This window comes from Rhinopithecus roxellana, chromosome 17, assembly GCF_007565055.1.
Source record: "Rhinopithecus roxellana isolate Shanxi Qingling chromosome 17, ASM756505v1, whole genome shotgun sequence".
NCBI classification, from domain to species: Eukaryota; Metazoa; Chordata; class Mammalia; order Primates; family Cercopithecidae; genus Rhinopithecus; species Rhinopithecus roxellana.
Window position 1 is genome coordinate 36,666,404 of NC_044565.1, and position 13,288 is coordinate 36,679,691.

The window sequence follows — 13,288 nt, forward strand, 5'->3', positions numbered from 1 at the left end:
GGAGCACCTGTGCTGTGTTATAGTTGAATGCCACCAGTCTGTTCTAATAGGTGTCACGTTGACTTTAAACACTACCATCCAAATGTCTTTCTGTTTGGTTGGCTTGGGACCTACATAGTTCTTCCTCTTTTTCTAAAGACTGAAGATGGGAACATTTGAAGAGAATATAAATTTGCCTTCTAGTTGTATTGATTTGCTGATCACTGGTAAAGTGCCGATAACCCATCAATCTAGGTTTATGGGTTAATGGGATGCATCCTTGTTGATAGATTTAGAAACCTATACTGCACGCGAACCTACTCTTCTAGTACATACATGTGTGTCTGTCCATGGTGTCGTGTATGAGGTGGAAAAGTGAGTTTTTACACCGAAATGTGTTTTTATCTTGAGAAGTTCCATTAAGAAAAAAGATGTTGAAATACAAACTGTTCTGTTTTCTGATTTGCTATCTCATAGTAAGCAGTTAGTTGTAAGATTAACTTCCTCAGAGGAAAGAAAGCAAGGACAGCAGCAAAAGGAAAAGAAATGTTTAATTGCTCTGCAAAGGCCCCAACATGCTCTGAAAAGTAAAGATTTCAGGCTTAATGTGCATGGAACAAAAGACCGTTGTGAGCTGTGTACAAGAGTTGGTGAGAGTTTGTATTCTGCCCCTTTTTTCTGTGGGAGTTATTTCCTGTTGTTGACTAGAGTTCTTTATTTAGAACCACCTAGCTTCAGAATGCCTGCTAGCTTGCAGAAAAGTGTGTACTTAAAACATAGGCTTATTTCAAGACAATCTCTTTGAAAAAAAGTCACACTACACATGCACTGAAACATCGTGTTCCCAAAGGTCAAGATCCCCAATAAGAAGAGACATAAGAAGGAGCTGCAGTGCGTTTCGTGTAGCACTTGGTGGTCATCTGAACACCTAGTGAAAGATACTTTATGGGGAAACTGTGTTTCTATTTTTTACTTAAAAAAAAAAAAAAAACAAGATTTCACTTTTTAGTGCTGAGTTCTTTGTCATTTTAAGGAAGTAACAAGAAGCCTTCCATATTTTGTTAGGAAGATTTATCTTTGTTAGCATGATAGAAGTTCACCTGGCAGGTAAGAAATACACCCAAAACAGGCATTAAACCACTTATTCTTTTATACTTGTGCGATGAGCTGGGCTTCCTATTAAGGAACTTTAGGTTGATTTAGCATTATCATTGGATTTTACAGTCTAATATAAAGAGAGAGCGAGAAGGATAATATATCAGAACGAATGAGAAGAATAAATTGTTTATTACTGAAATAATGGGAAATAAATGAATGCTTGCAATACAAATATTATCCAATATTAACAGGTGCTAGAAGTTGTAGGAAAAAAAATCTTACACAGTTCTACTTCATAGGAAACATAAGGAAGAAAGAAGAGAAAATGTATTTCTTTAACTTATATTCTGAAACAATGAAATAATTAGAATACATTTATTTGCTTTTGATACTTTGACACTTTTTAAAAAGACATCACCTGTGTGTCTCTCCCTGATTCTATTACCCTCCTCCTGTTACCAGAGGTAACTACTTTCTTGAATTTTTTAATCTATTTTCTATAATTGCATACATATGTATCTATAAACTATATATGCAGTGTTTTGCATGTTTAAAAATATTTTATATAAATAGTGTATATATTTTATAACTTGCTTTATTTTAGTCAGTATTTGTTTTTGAGATATAACTTTGTATTTTGAGATCAACACACGATACATGGTACCTTTAGTTCTTTATTTTATTTTAAGTTTTTTTGGCTGTAAGTTTATTCAATGCAAAATAATCCTCTCTGATTTTACTGAGGTGGCTGACCACGTCCACAACCAAACCCGCCTCTGCACTGGAATTCAGTTGCTGACCCAGCCCCAGCCTCAGCTTTCTTGTTGGCATCGGGGGCACAGCACTCCATCTGTAGGTATCTCTGTAGGCTTCCCCTCTTGTGAGTCTTGCAGGTTGCTCACCCCCTAGACCTTTAGGCCGAGGCCTGCCAGCCTCTGGATGGCTGTGGCGTAGGGTGGCAGGCACAATCTCTGGGAGCACATGAAGGTACCAGTAGAAATGTCTCCAGGCAAACTGTTCCTTCATGCAGCCTCAGGACTTGAAAGACTGCATGGCCTTCATGACATGAAGGTTAGGCACATTCTTGTCTGCCAGCTCTGGGTGCTTAGGCATGTGGACATCCTTCTTAGCCACCGTGACTGCCTTCTTAAAAAGGAGTTCATAAACGGCAATCCGGTTCTTCTTAGGCATCAACAGTTCCGTGGCTGTAGGTTCTGGGGCCAGGGCTGGAAAGACCTTTAGTTCTTTTTAACCACTGTAGTGTTCAAGGGTATCGTCTTGATGATCTTTCAGGTTACTTACAATATTTTGCTATTACAAGCAATACTGCCACAAAGATTCTTCTTCTATGTCTCCATGGGGATAAAAACAAGAGTTTCTCTAGATTCTAAACTTAGTGCTTCTCATCCAGAATTCCTCGAGAGAATTAAGCCCCAGTCTCTTAAGGTATCTTTGAAGGGTAATGAATTAATGTCTGTCCTGTAAGTCTGGAATAGTTCAAATGTTGAGCTGGAGCTGGAGATTGATAGCCACTTCTAGAAATGAATGTGCTAATCTCTTCCTAATTCTTGAGTTCAGTTGGGAGGCTTGAAATCAGCTATGCTGATACCACAGAAATCAGCAAATGCTACAAATAAAACTTCCCTCCCTATCCCCCTAGCCGGTTGTTAAACATTTGCTAGCACACCACAGATTTTAACTTTATACCATCCTTGGGAGAACTTAGGAAACAGTCACTTGAATCCTTTTCTGTAGAGCTTACTTTTCTGTATGAGAAAGACTGTATGTGGCAGGGTGTGTGCATCTCCAGCTTTACTAGACAGTGCCAAATTAGGCTGGGCATGGTGGCTCAGGCTTATAATCCCAGCACTTTGGGAGGCTGAGGCAGGAGGATTACTTGAGACCTTGGAGTTCAAGACCAGCCTGGCCAACATAGTGAGACCCCATCTCTACAAAAACACATAAAAGTTAGCTGGGCATGATGATGTGTACCTGTGGTCCCAGCTATTTAGGAGTCTCAGTGGGAGGATTGCTTGAGCCCGGGAGGTCAAGGCTGCAGTGAGCCGTGTTGGCACCATTGTACTCCAGCCTGGGCAACAGAGCAAGACTGTCGCAGAAACAGCAAACAAACAAAGAAAATGCCTAATTATCTCCAAAGTGGTCATACTAAATTATATACCCACAAGTTTTGTGAGAGTTCCTTTTTATCTGCCTTCTATCATCAGTATTTGATATTGGTATACATATGAAACTTTGATTTTTGTCAATTTGATAGCTATGAAATATCTCTTTATAATTTGCATTTTTCTTTTTTTGTAGAAATGAGGGTCTAGCTGTGTTGCCCAGACTGGTCTCGAACTCCTGGCCTCAAGTATCCTACCATCTCAGCCTCCCGAGTGCTGGGATTAGCGGCATGTCCACTGACACAACCTATTTTGCTTTTTTTTTTTTTGCTGATGAAGTTGAGTGTCTATTCCTGTGTTCACTGGACATTTTCGTTTCCTCACCCATTTTTCTATTGGGTTTATATGTCTTTTAAAAGATTGATTCAGAGGAGTTCTTCGTTAATTCAGAATACTAATCTTTTGTTGATTCTATTTCTGTGACTCATGTATATCATTTGACAATCTTTAGCTTGCCTTTGTTTGTAGTGTATTTTGTGTAAGAGATGTTTAATTTTAGTATAATCAAAGCTATTTTCTTTATGGTTTGTTCATTGGGTGTTTTGTTTCTTAAGAAGTCAGAGTCCCTGCAGGAAACAGAATTCCACTGAAATGTTTCAACTAAAGAGATACTAGTGAAGGGACATTTTACAGAGATGTGACAAAAGTTGAGGCACAGAAGACAAATAACTGTAGGAAGCTGTCACTATCCTTAAGCCTAAAAGGGAAAGGGGAGGAAATGGTGTTGCTAGAACCCAGAGGAAGTTGGCATCCTGGAGAAGGGGCCACCTGGCAGAAGCTGTAGTTGTGGGGGGATGGGTACTCGCAGGTGAGGGCCCAAAGTAGGAAGGAGCAGGGAAGAAGTACCCCAGCTTCTCCACCTTCTGACCCATTGATCTCCTTCTGGTACCTTCTTTGTCTAAATCCAACTGGAAGCTAGTGAGCAAAGGAGCTTGAGTGAGGTGGTCCCTAGATGTCAGCATTTCAAGGCATGGAGCCAAGCAGAGGCAAGTGGAGAATGAATCTCAGATGAACTATAATCAGCACACTTTCCTTATCCTAAAGCCATAAACATATTTTCATATATTCTCTCCGGAAAGTTTAAAATTTTGTTTTACATATTTAGATTTTAGTCTACCTGAAATATGTTTTTTTGTAAATATTAGGCACCTAATTTATTTTTCATACAGGTAATCAGGTGGCCCTGAGCTATTTATTTGTAATTTTTTTGAGACAGTCTCGCTCTGTCACCCAGGCTGGAGTGCAGTAGTACCAACATAGCTCACTGCAGCTTTGAGCTCCTGGACTCAAGCAATCCTCCCACCTCAGTCTCCTGAGAAGCTGGGATCACTATGCTCGGCTAAATGTTGGTGTTTTTTTTTTCTGTTTTCTTTTTTTTTTTTTTTTTTTTGCTCTGTTGCCCAGTCTGGAGTGTGGTGGTGCAATCTCAGCTTACTGCAGCCTCCGCCTCCCAGGTTCAAATGATTCTCCTGCCTCAACCTCCCGAGTAGCTGGGATTACAGGCGCCCACCACCATGCCTGGCTAATTTTTTTGTATGTTTAGTAGAGATCGGGTTTCACTATGTTGGCCAGGCTGGTCTTGAAACCCTGACCCTGTAATCCGCCCGCCTTGGTCTCCCAGAGTGCTGGGATTACAGGCGTGAACCACCGCACCTAGCCTGCTCAGCTAATTTTTAAAATTTTTGTAGAGATAGGGTCTCTTCATGTTGCCCAGGCAGGGTTCAAGCAATCCTGCCTCAGCCTCCTGAAGTGCTGGGATTATAGGCATGAGCCATCGTGCCTGGCCCTGAGCTGCTTACTGAATTATTTCCTTACTGATCTGTAATTTCACTTCAGTCATATATTACACTTCTATATATGTGTGGTTCTGAACTCTCAATTCTGTTCCATTGATCTATTTATCTGTACCTACGTCAACTCTACCCTGTTCTAATTAGTAGAGCTTTATAATAAGCTGTGATAGGACATGTCCCCTATCTTGTTCCTTAAGCTTATTACAACTGTGTTTGGCCCTTTCCTATTTCAGATGAATTTTAGGATTCATTTGCCAAGTTCCATTGAAGGAAAATATGGGATTTAAACTTCATTTAATTTGTTGATAAGTTTGGGGGAGAATCTGCATGTGTATAGTATTAACTATTCTTGTCCATTAAATGGTATGGCTCCCCATTAATTTTGATCTTTTCATCTGATGAACTTTTGGAAAGGTGTTTGTTTTCTCACTTTTCATTTCTGGCTGTAATGAGAAAATAGTAATTCTGGAATCTTTATTCTCATCGCTGTTAATTGTTATTAAAACTAAAAAGCATGATGTCTCACAGTTTTAAAGAGGCAACAAATCAGAATGGATTGAAAATGAGTATCTGATTCATTAAAATTTTTTCTACCTTTTTATAATTTGGGCTTTGATTTCTTAAAGGAAGCAAAACAGATACGATGTTGAAATTATCAATATTAGTCCCACAAAAACGATTTTTCTGTAGCCCAGTACTGGATTGTGCTGCACTCTGTGTAAAGAGGCCAAATGAGTATCTGCACTCATAGTGAGGGAATCTGGCACTTTTTAAGTGAGATTTTTGACTTGTTGTGACTCTTTCAGATGTATGTTTTCTTTTAAATGAATCATCTTTAAATATATGCATTGTCTGAGCAAGTTCAGGATTGTAAAGTGTACATTTAATTGTAACAGAACAGAACAGCAGTGGGCGTCTGTGCTACAGATGATATTCTTAGGGTATTTGCTGCCATCCACTCTCCTTTCTAAATTTGGTGTTACAGATTCAACTTCTGTTTTTAAAAAGGGAAGTTGCAGATAGATCATTCACACTATTATTTTCTCCTTAAAGCCAGCTTCTCTGCCCATGTAAGGAGTTTCCTATAACCTAAACAAGACTTCTCTAAGAAAACCATTTTGAAACAAATATTATTCAGCAAGGTTAAATATTTTGTTCAGTATTTAAAGTGTATTTTTGAAAAAAGCAATTGACTAGTTTCACAAATGTACCTAATGTGGTGTTGGTGTCTGAGCTACTTGCTTTATTTTTTTCCTACTTGACTTTACTCTGCATTTCTGAAATTTTAGATATAAAAATTTAAAAACTAAAAACAAAAACAAAAGAGAAAGAAAACAAAAATTATATATTTTATTTTATTTTCATTCTTTAATTTGTTTTGAGTCAGCTCTGTTGCCTAGGCTGGAGTGTGGTGGTGTGATCTCAGCTCACTGCAACCTCTGCCTCCTGGACTCAAGCAATTCTCATGCCTCAGCCTCCCAAGTAGCTGGGAATACAGGCGTGTGCCACCATGCCCAGCTAATTTTTTTGTATTGTTAGTAGAGATGGGGTTTTGCCATGTTTGCCAGGCTGGTCTCGAACTCCTGGCCTCAAGTGACCTGCCCAACCTCTGCCTACCAAGGTGCTGGGATTACAGGTATGAACCACCACACCTGGCTATAAATTTTAAATTATATATATGTAGCAAAAGACTACTATTATTAGACAGGTTGGATAATTTTGAAAAAGTCTTGTTTATTCTGGCAACAGGTCTTTAAAAGACAATTGTACATTAGTGACTAAAAGGTAAAGCCTACGCAGTCTTGGCAAGTGTTACCTCTCCCCTAGAAGACTAGTAAAAATTCATGTGGCAAAGGGCTGATTCATTTTTAGTTGTATATTGTGTTTACACTTAAACTGTATCCTCTGTTCACGTTTATTTTCTAATGATGCCTCATAGCCTAAACTTGGAGGCACTTCCTGGGCACCTATTCACATTAAAGCCTCGATTTTTTTTTTTAACTTCTCTAAGTAGAATTTTTATAGCTGAGACTTCAAAAAATGGTTTAAATATATTATTTACATTACAAAAACCACCATACTTAAAAGTCTTCTTTACTTGTAAGGTTTAAAGGTACTCAATCCTAGATAGTTTCTACAATAGATACAAGAATATGTAAACCAAAAGATAGAATTTAGTCTGGCCAATCATATAAATTTGCTTGATTTTAAAACATAAAAACATTTGGTATTAGAGTAATACTTTGGAAAAAAAATTTTTCTGTCATCATTTTGCCATTTTTTCCTCAGAATTAACAGATAATATTCTTAACTACTGTCATATTTTTGTATTCCATGAACAGAAGGGTGTGAAGGTGACAGTGTTCAATGCTCATTTGAACCATTCAGGTAGCCATTGGAAAATTTGGATAGATAAGTCTTTTTTTTTTGAGACAGAATTTAACTCTTGTTGCCCAGGCTGAAGTGCAATGGCGCGATCTCGGCTCACTGCAACCTCTGCCTGCCGGGTTCAAGAGATTCTCCTGTCGCAGCCTCCTGAGTAGTAGGGATTACAGGCACCCGCCACTACACCCGGCTAAATTTTTGCTATTTTTAGTAGACATGGCTTTTTTTTTTTTTTTTTTTAATTTATCTTCAGGTTGATGGCCTAAGCATATATTTTGGTTTTCTTCAACTCCTATCTGGCTTTTTTCTTTAACCTAAAAATCAAATGCTGCTGTGTTTTAAAACGTTATTTAATACTTTTCACTCTTAAAGTAAGTAGGGAGAGAAGAATCTTCATTAAAAAGTACAGAATGGTGGGATTCTGGCAATAATTTGGTGTCTATCTGCGAGGTTGTTCCCCATGTAATGATCCTGTTAAAATTAACTCTTAACAGTACATACTTCATGAGGGAAATTTTAGCAGGAAAGAGTAACCTTTTGAGTTTATGAAGCCGGTGTAAGTGCTTCAGCATTCCTCATTGGTCCACTTATTGAGTGATCCTTATTGAATGCCTGCTGTGTCAGGCAGTGCTGTAGAGGCTAGAGACAGGGTGGTAAACAAGAATGACCGTGTTATGAACCTTACTGGACATGAGTGAGGGGCTAGAGGATATGATGAATTTTATTTCTTTTTCTTGTGGTAGTTGTGGGTTGTTAATTCTGTGGGATAAAATGTGGTGCTAACAAAGCTAAGGATAGGCAGGGTTGGAGTTTTTTGTATAAGAAATAGAATTGTTATTCCATGACCCGAGTAGAGAGATGGAGCTAAGCAGCATCCAGTTCCTGGCCCAGCACTACCCTCCTGTTGGTCTCTGCACGTTGACTCTGTATTTCCTGGCTCTGCACCATCTGCTGTTTCTGAGGAGTATATGCTCTTCTCAAGACGCTCAGCACTCCTGGCTTTCACAGAATGCTTTAATAAATATTAGATCCAGACTTCCTTTGACCCTGGAGTCAGCTTGATAGAGTTCCATTGGTGGGTCCTTCTCAGATCCTCTGTTTAGTCCTCTGAGAGGTGGGTAGTAGTACCTCCCCTGCCTATGGCACAGGGAAGGCATTATGAAGAGCAAACAAGTGGATCCATACGAAAGCACCTTGTGGCCGGGCACGGTGGGTCACGCCTGTAACCCCATCACTTTGGGAGGCAGAGACAGGCGGATCACCTGAGGTTGGGAATTCGAGACCAGCCTGACCAACATGGAGAAATCCTGTCTCCACTAAAAATACAAAATTAACCAGGTGTGGTGGTGCATGCCTATAATCCCAGCTACTTGGGAGGCTGAGGTAGGAGAATTTCTTGAACCCGGGAGGTGGAGTTGCAGTGAGCCGAGATTGTGCCATTGCACTCTAGCCTGGGCAACAAGAGCGAGAATCTGTCTCAAAAAAAAAAAAAAAAAAAAAAAAAAAAAAAAAACCGCCTTGTAAATTGCCTTGCTGCTATACAAACTTAGGGGGTAGGGGTATTTCCAGTCTCATAGCTGGGTGACTTGAACCCTAAGGGGTAACAAATCTAGAAGAATATGGATAGAACTGCTCAAGTCCATCTTCTGGACTTAAAAAAATAATTAAAAGAACATACCTTATTGAAGAGAGCACATTATCATTATTTGCATTTCTAGTCCTTTCATTTAGAAATATGTGAACATGAACTTGGTTTTATATTCTTCCAGACAAGCTGAGCAGCTTCCAAAGCATTTTATCTCATTTTAGCCTTAAAACTCCTCCATGAGGATAGTCACAGTGTAATCACTGTTTCATAGACTCTTACTTAGCTCTAGGGAGGGGCTCTTGAAATCTTTGAGTCCAAGTTCCTTTTTTTTGCCAGGTGTGGAAGCAGGCCCAGTGCAGAGGGTCTGATTCGGCCTCCCTGCTCGCTGTGGCTGAGGAGCTAGCCCTGAAATCACCTGACTTAACAACCCTGTGCTCTTTTGACCAGAACTGGTGCTTATCCTAAATCTGTGACCCAGCTGATTAAGAAACTAAAAAGTCATAGATTTATCATGGTTAAGTAATTAATGTGTATAAGATCTTCAAACTCCTAGTCCAGGACTTTTCATCTCACCAAGCTGGTTCCTGGGGGCAAGAAAGGTCTGTGCAATTTCTAACATTCATTGAAATTCTCTGTGGAAGCTAGAAGTGCTCAGTGCCTTGAGAAGAGTGAGAACTCCTCAAGAATTGTGGATGGCTTATAGATAGGAAGAAATACAGAGTCGATGTGTAGAGGCGATGTGTGTTGTGTAGGGAGCTGGGGATGGGAGATGTTTCTGAGAAGAGACCACCAGTCTTAGTGGGGTAGTGTCCCTACAGGAAGGAACCCTGGAGTTGTCAGAGTCACCAAGAAAGTTCTTTGCATTTTGATAGACTGCACAAGGCTTTTGAAGATTCAGTGGAAGGAATAGGAAGGGAGTTAATAGGAAGGAAGCTAATGCCTAACAGAAGCCATCTTCTCCAGTAATAGTGAGAAGGGACTGATCCCAAAAGCTAGAAAAAAAGGAAATGGTTTTAAAAGCATTTTCTTTAAATATTGCCATGAAGATTGTGTTTCAGGTTTACATTTACATATTGTCAGATTTTTAAAAGAGGAAAAAAAAAGTATATCTTTAACAGACAAGTGAAACCTCCCTGAGAAGGTAAAAAGCAGTCCTTGCAAAGCAGTTCAACGTAACAACATGGAAAGCTTTGCAAAGGGGCCTTCACTGGAGCTGTAGTTCTGCTTTTATGAATTGTGACTTCAGGGAGGAGCAGAAAAAAACCATGACAAAAGCAGGTGGAAGAAGAGATGGAGAAAATTTGCAGAAGTAGAGGAGTTCACTTGCTGCTTTGATAGAATTGTTTTAAATTGTTAGTGGCTGAAAAGGACTGAATCCGCCTGTGCCATCTTTGTGAGTATTTACTTTTCCAAATCATTGTATCCTCTATTGACTCCTTAATAATCATTTAGGTTATGTGACTTCCAGAACTTTATTTTGAAGATTTATTCCAATTTTCAGTTATCTGAATGATGAGTCCACAGTTAGGATCTCTGTATTTTCCATGAAAAGCTTATTTAGCCTAGCTGACTTTATACAATTTATTTAATAACTGAAACATTTATCTTTTTTGCCATAAAACCAAGACCAATATTTGTAAGGTATATAGATGGATGATCATTACTGGTATTTCAGGTGGAACCTGAAAGATAAAAATTTAATAAAAGCAAAGGAAAAATGAAATTAAGTTCAAAACCTGTTTTAAAGTCTTTGTTTCTCAGTTTATATATCTAGCTTGCCCCTTGTGTTTTTGGTGTGTGCTAATTAAGTGCTAAAAGTGGCCTTCAGTTAGTGCACTAGTGTACTAGTCTATAAGATGTGAGGGCACAGAAACTTTCAAAAGAGAAGCAGTGAAGTGTAAACTAGTACCCAGAACTACAAAATGCCGAAAAGTACTTCTCTGAAATTAAACTCACGAGCATTTTTAAAATTTACCATCACAGTTCTATACTTATAAAAAGAATATTTCTTTTCTCCCTAAACAGATATGTTCCTGGTAGTTAAATGTGGATGACTAGCCTAATTTCTTATAACTGTTCTAAAGTTATGTTATATGAAAGTGAGAGGGAGAACTTCTAAATTCTGGATGAGGCCCTCAGAGTAGGATTATTTTAAATGAGATTTTGTTTTGAGATAAGGTCTCACCTACATTGGAATGCAGTGGTGTGGTCATTGCTCACTGCAGCCTTGAACTCCTGGGCTCAAACAATCCTCCCACCTCCGGCTCCTTAGTAGCTAGGACTATAGGCATACATCACCATGCAGGGCTACTTTTTTCATTTTTTGTGGCGATGGGGGTGTCGCTCTGTTGGTCTCAAACTCCTGACCTCAAGTGATCCTTCTGTCTAGGCCTCCCAGATTGCTGGGATTACAGGTGTGAGCCACTGCACCTAGCCCTTAAATGGGCTTTCAAATCTCCCAAAGAGTGAGAACAAAATTTATATATTCACTAAGCACTTCTTATTCACTGAAGGGAACTGACTTCAAAAGTGCAGGAAGTGCCTTTCCTTATCCCCACAGACTTGAATTTCTAGGGCTGGGTAGAGACTGCTGTTCTGGCCTGTGTGTCACTCAGCCTTGGGGTAGGGGATTGCATAAGGGGAGGGAGAGGGTTAACCAGCAGGTGTTAACCACATTGGCAGTTGTTGAAGCTGCCAGCTCACTTTAACTTCTTGGTCAAAGATGCCAGATTCTAAAAGTGGGGGAAGTGGGAGCTGTTTGTAATGTGTGCATTGATAAGATGTTACAGCCTTCAGAGGTATGAACGAATGGAAACCATTTCACTCCAAAAAATGCAGGTTGCTGGTCTCCTAAGAGCACAAACCTTTGAGCAGGTACAAAATACAGACCTTATAGACTTTAGCAGAATCATGTCTACCCTGGTGACACAAAATTGTCACTTTGACTTAAATCTTGTTATTTTATACAGAAACACTGCACTTGGTGTAACCTATTTGCTAGAAAATATCCAAATGTCACAAAAGTTCTGCAAGTGTAACTTCCTGCTTACTTTAATTCATGAATAGCAGTTTAAATTCACTTTAAATTCAACAGAGCTAATGCCTCTGGCCTCCTCTACAAAGATATCACAGGAAGAGATTATTGCAGCTTCTATTTCAATGGCTTTTCCTTAAAGTGAGCACTGAAAGTATAAGTGAGTGGGTGGTTAGGAAACTGTTAGTAGTTAATGTCGTCTCTAAACTGCAGAACTCTGGAAATGAAAAATATCTTGGCTTCACAGCAAAATGTTTGAATGTTATGCCACTCAGGCGCAAACTGAGCAAGACCTGCAGAGGGCCGGTGAGCACAGCTTCCATATTATCTCATTTTGAACGCCATTATAATGAGACTTTGCAAAGATATCCACAAATAGTTAGCTTTTGGCTTAGGTTATACTGTATAAGACTTTAATTATACTAAGGGTCCGGTAAAAACCTTTTCCATCCTCCTTAAAGATAAAACAAGAAGCGTTGTCTCCTCTATCAACATTTTAGCACGTTTAATTTCGATGAGATCATCAATTTGATTGATAACAAATCATTACAGAACAGTTTAAACAAGTCTAAATTTCTCTTGATGTTAACGACTTACAATCACCTTTATGTTAGGTCTTAAAGCTTTATTATCCTTAAATACAACTAGCATAGTGAACCATTAAACTCCAAAGTGATCTGAAATGATATTGATTGGGGTGGCAGCCAAAATTTTAAGGTGCCTGCCTGCATTGCTTTTTACATCTTTACACTGAATGCACGTGTAATTTTTAAAATAATCATTAATTTTCCAGTCGAACCATCTCTCTGGCCTCTTTCCCTAGTGCTCTTAAATTCTCACCATTTGGGCATACACACGTTCTCTTCCAACTAGTATAAATTTCGCTGGTAAATTTAAGTAGTTCCAAGCATAAGCTTACTCCACGGGAGGGAAAGGCTACCAACGTGAAACTTCTGGGCAGAGGACTGCGCCTCCGACCTGGCTGCGTCTCCTAGCCTGGCTTCCCTCCTGCCGGGTCTGCACCGCGGCCCGGCCGACCCCGAAGGATGCAACTCTTTCGGTCCGGCTCCCCAAGTGCCGTGGACTTGGTGACCCACTTCGCGCGTCGGGCTGAGGCCACGAGGGCAAGGGACTTTTTCTGTCCCCGACTCACGGCTGGAGCCCCCATCCTGCCGTTCGGACCCGTGCGGGCCTCGGAGGAGTGTCCCGCAGCGGACCCCCGCCCAGG

At 39.8% G+C, this 13,288-nt stretch overlaps 1 protein-coding gene and 1 pseudogene across 1 annotated transcript in view; one reads left to right on the top strand and one right to left on the bottom strand.

Moving 5' to 3' along the window:
• SERTAD2 (SERTA domain containing 2) overlaps window positions 1-13,288 on the top strand; it is a 121,731-nt gene that overhangs the window by 85,484 nt on the left and 22,959 nt on the right. The gene's annotated exons all lie outside the window — the stretch shown is intronic.
• On the bottom strand, window positions 1,814-9,645 carry LOC104656201 (annotated as a pseudogene).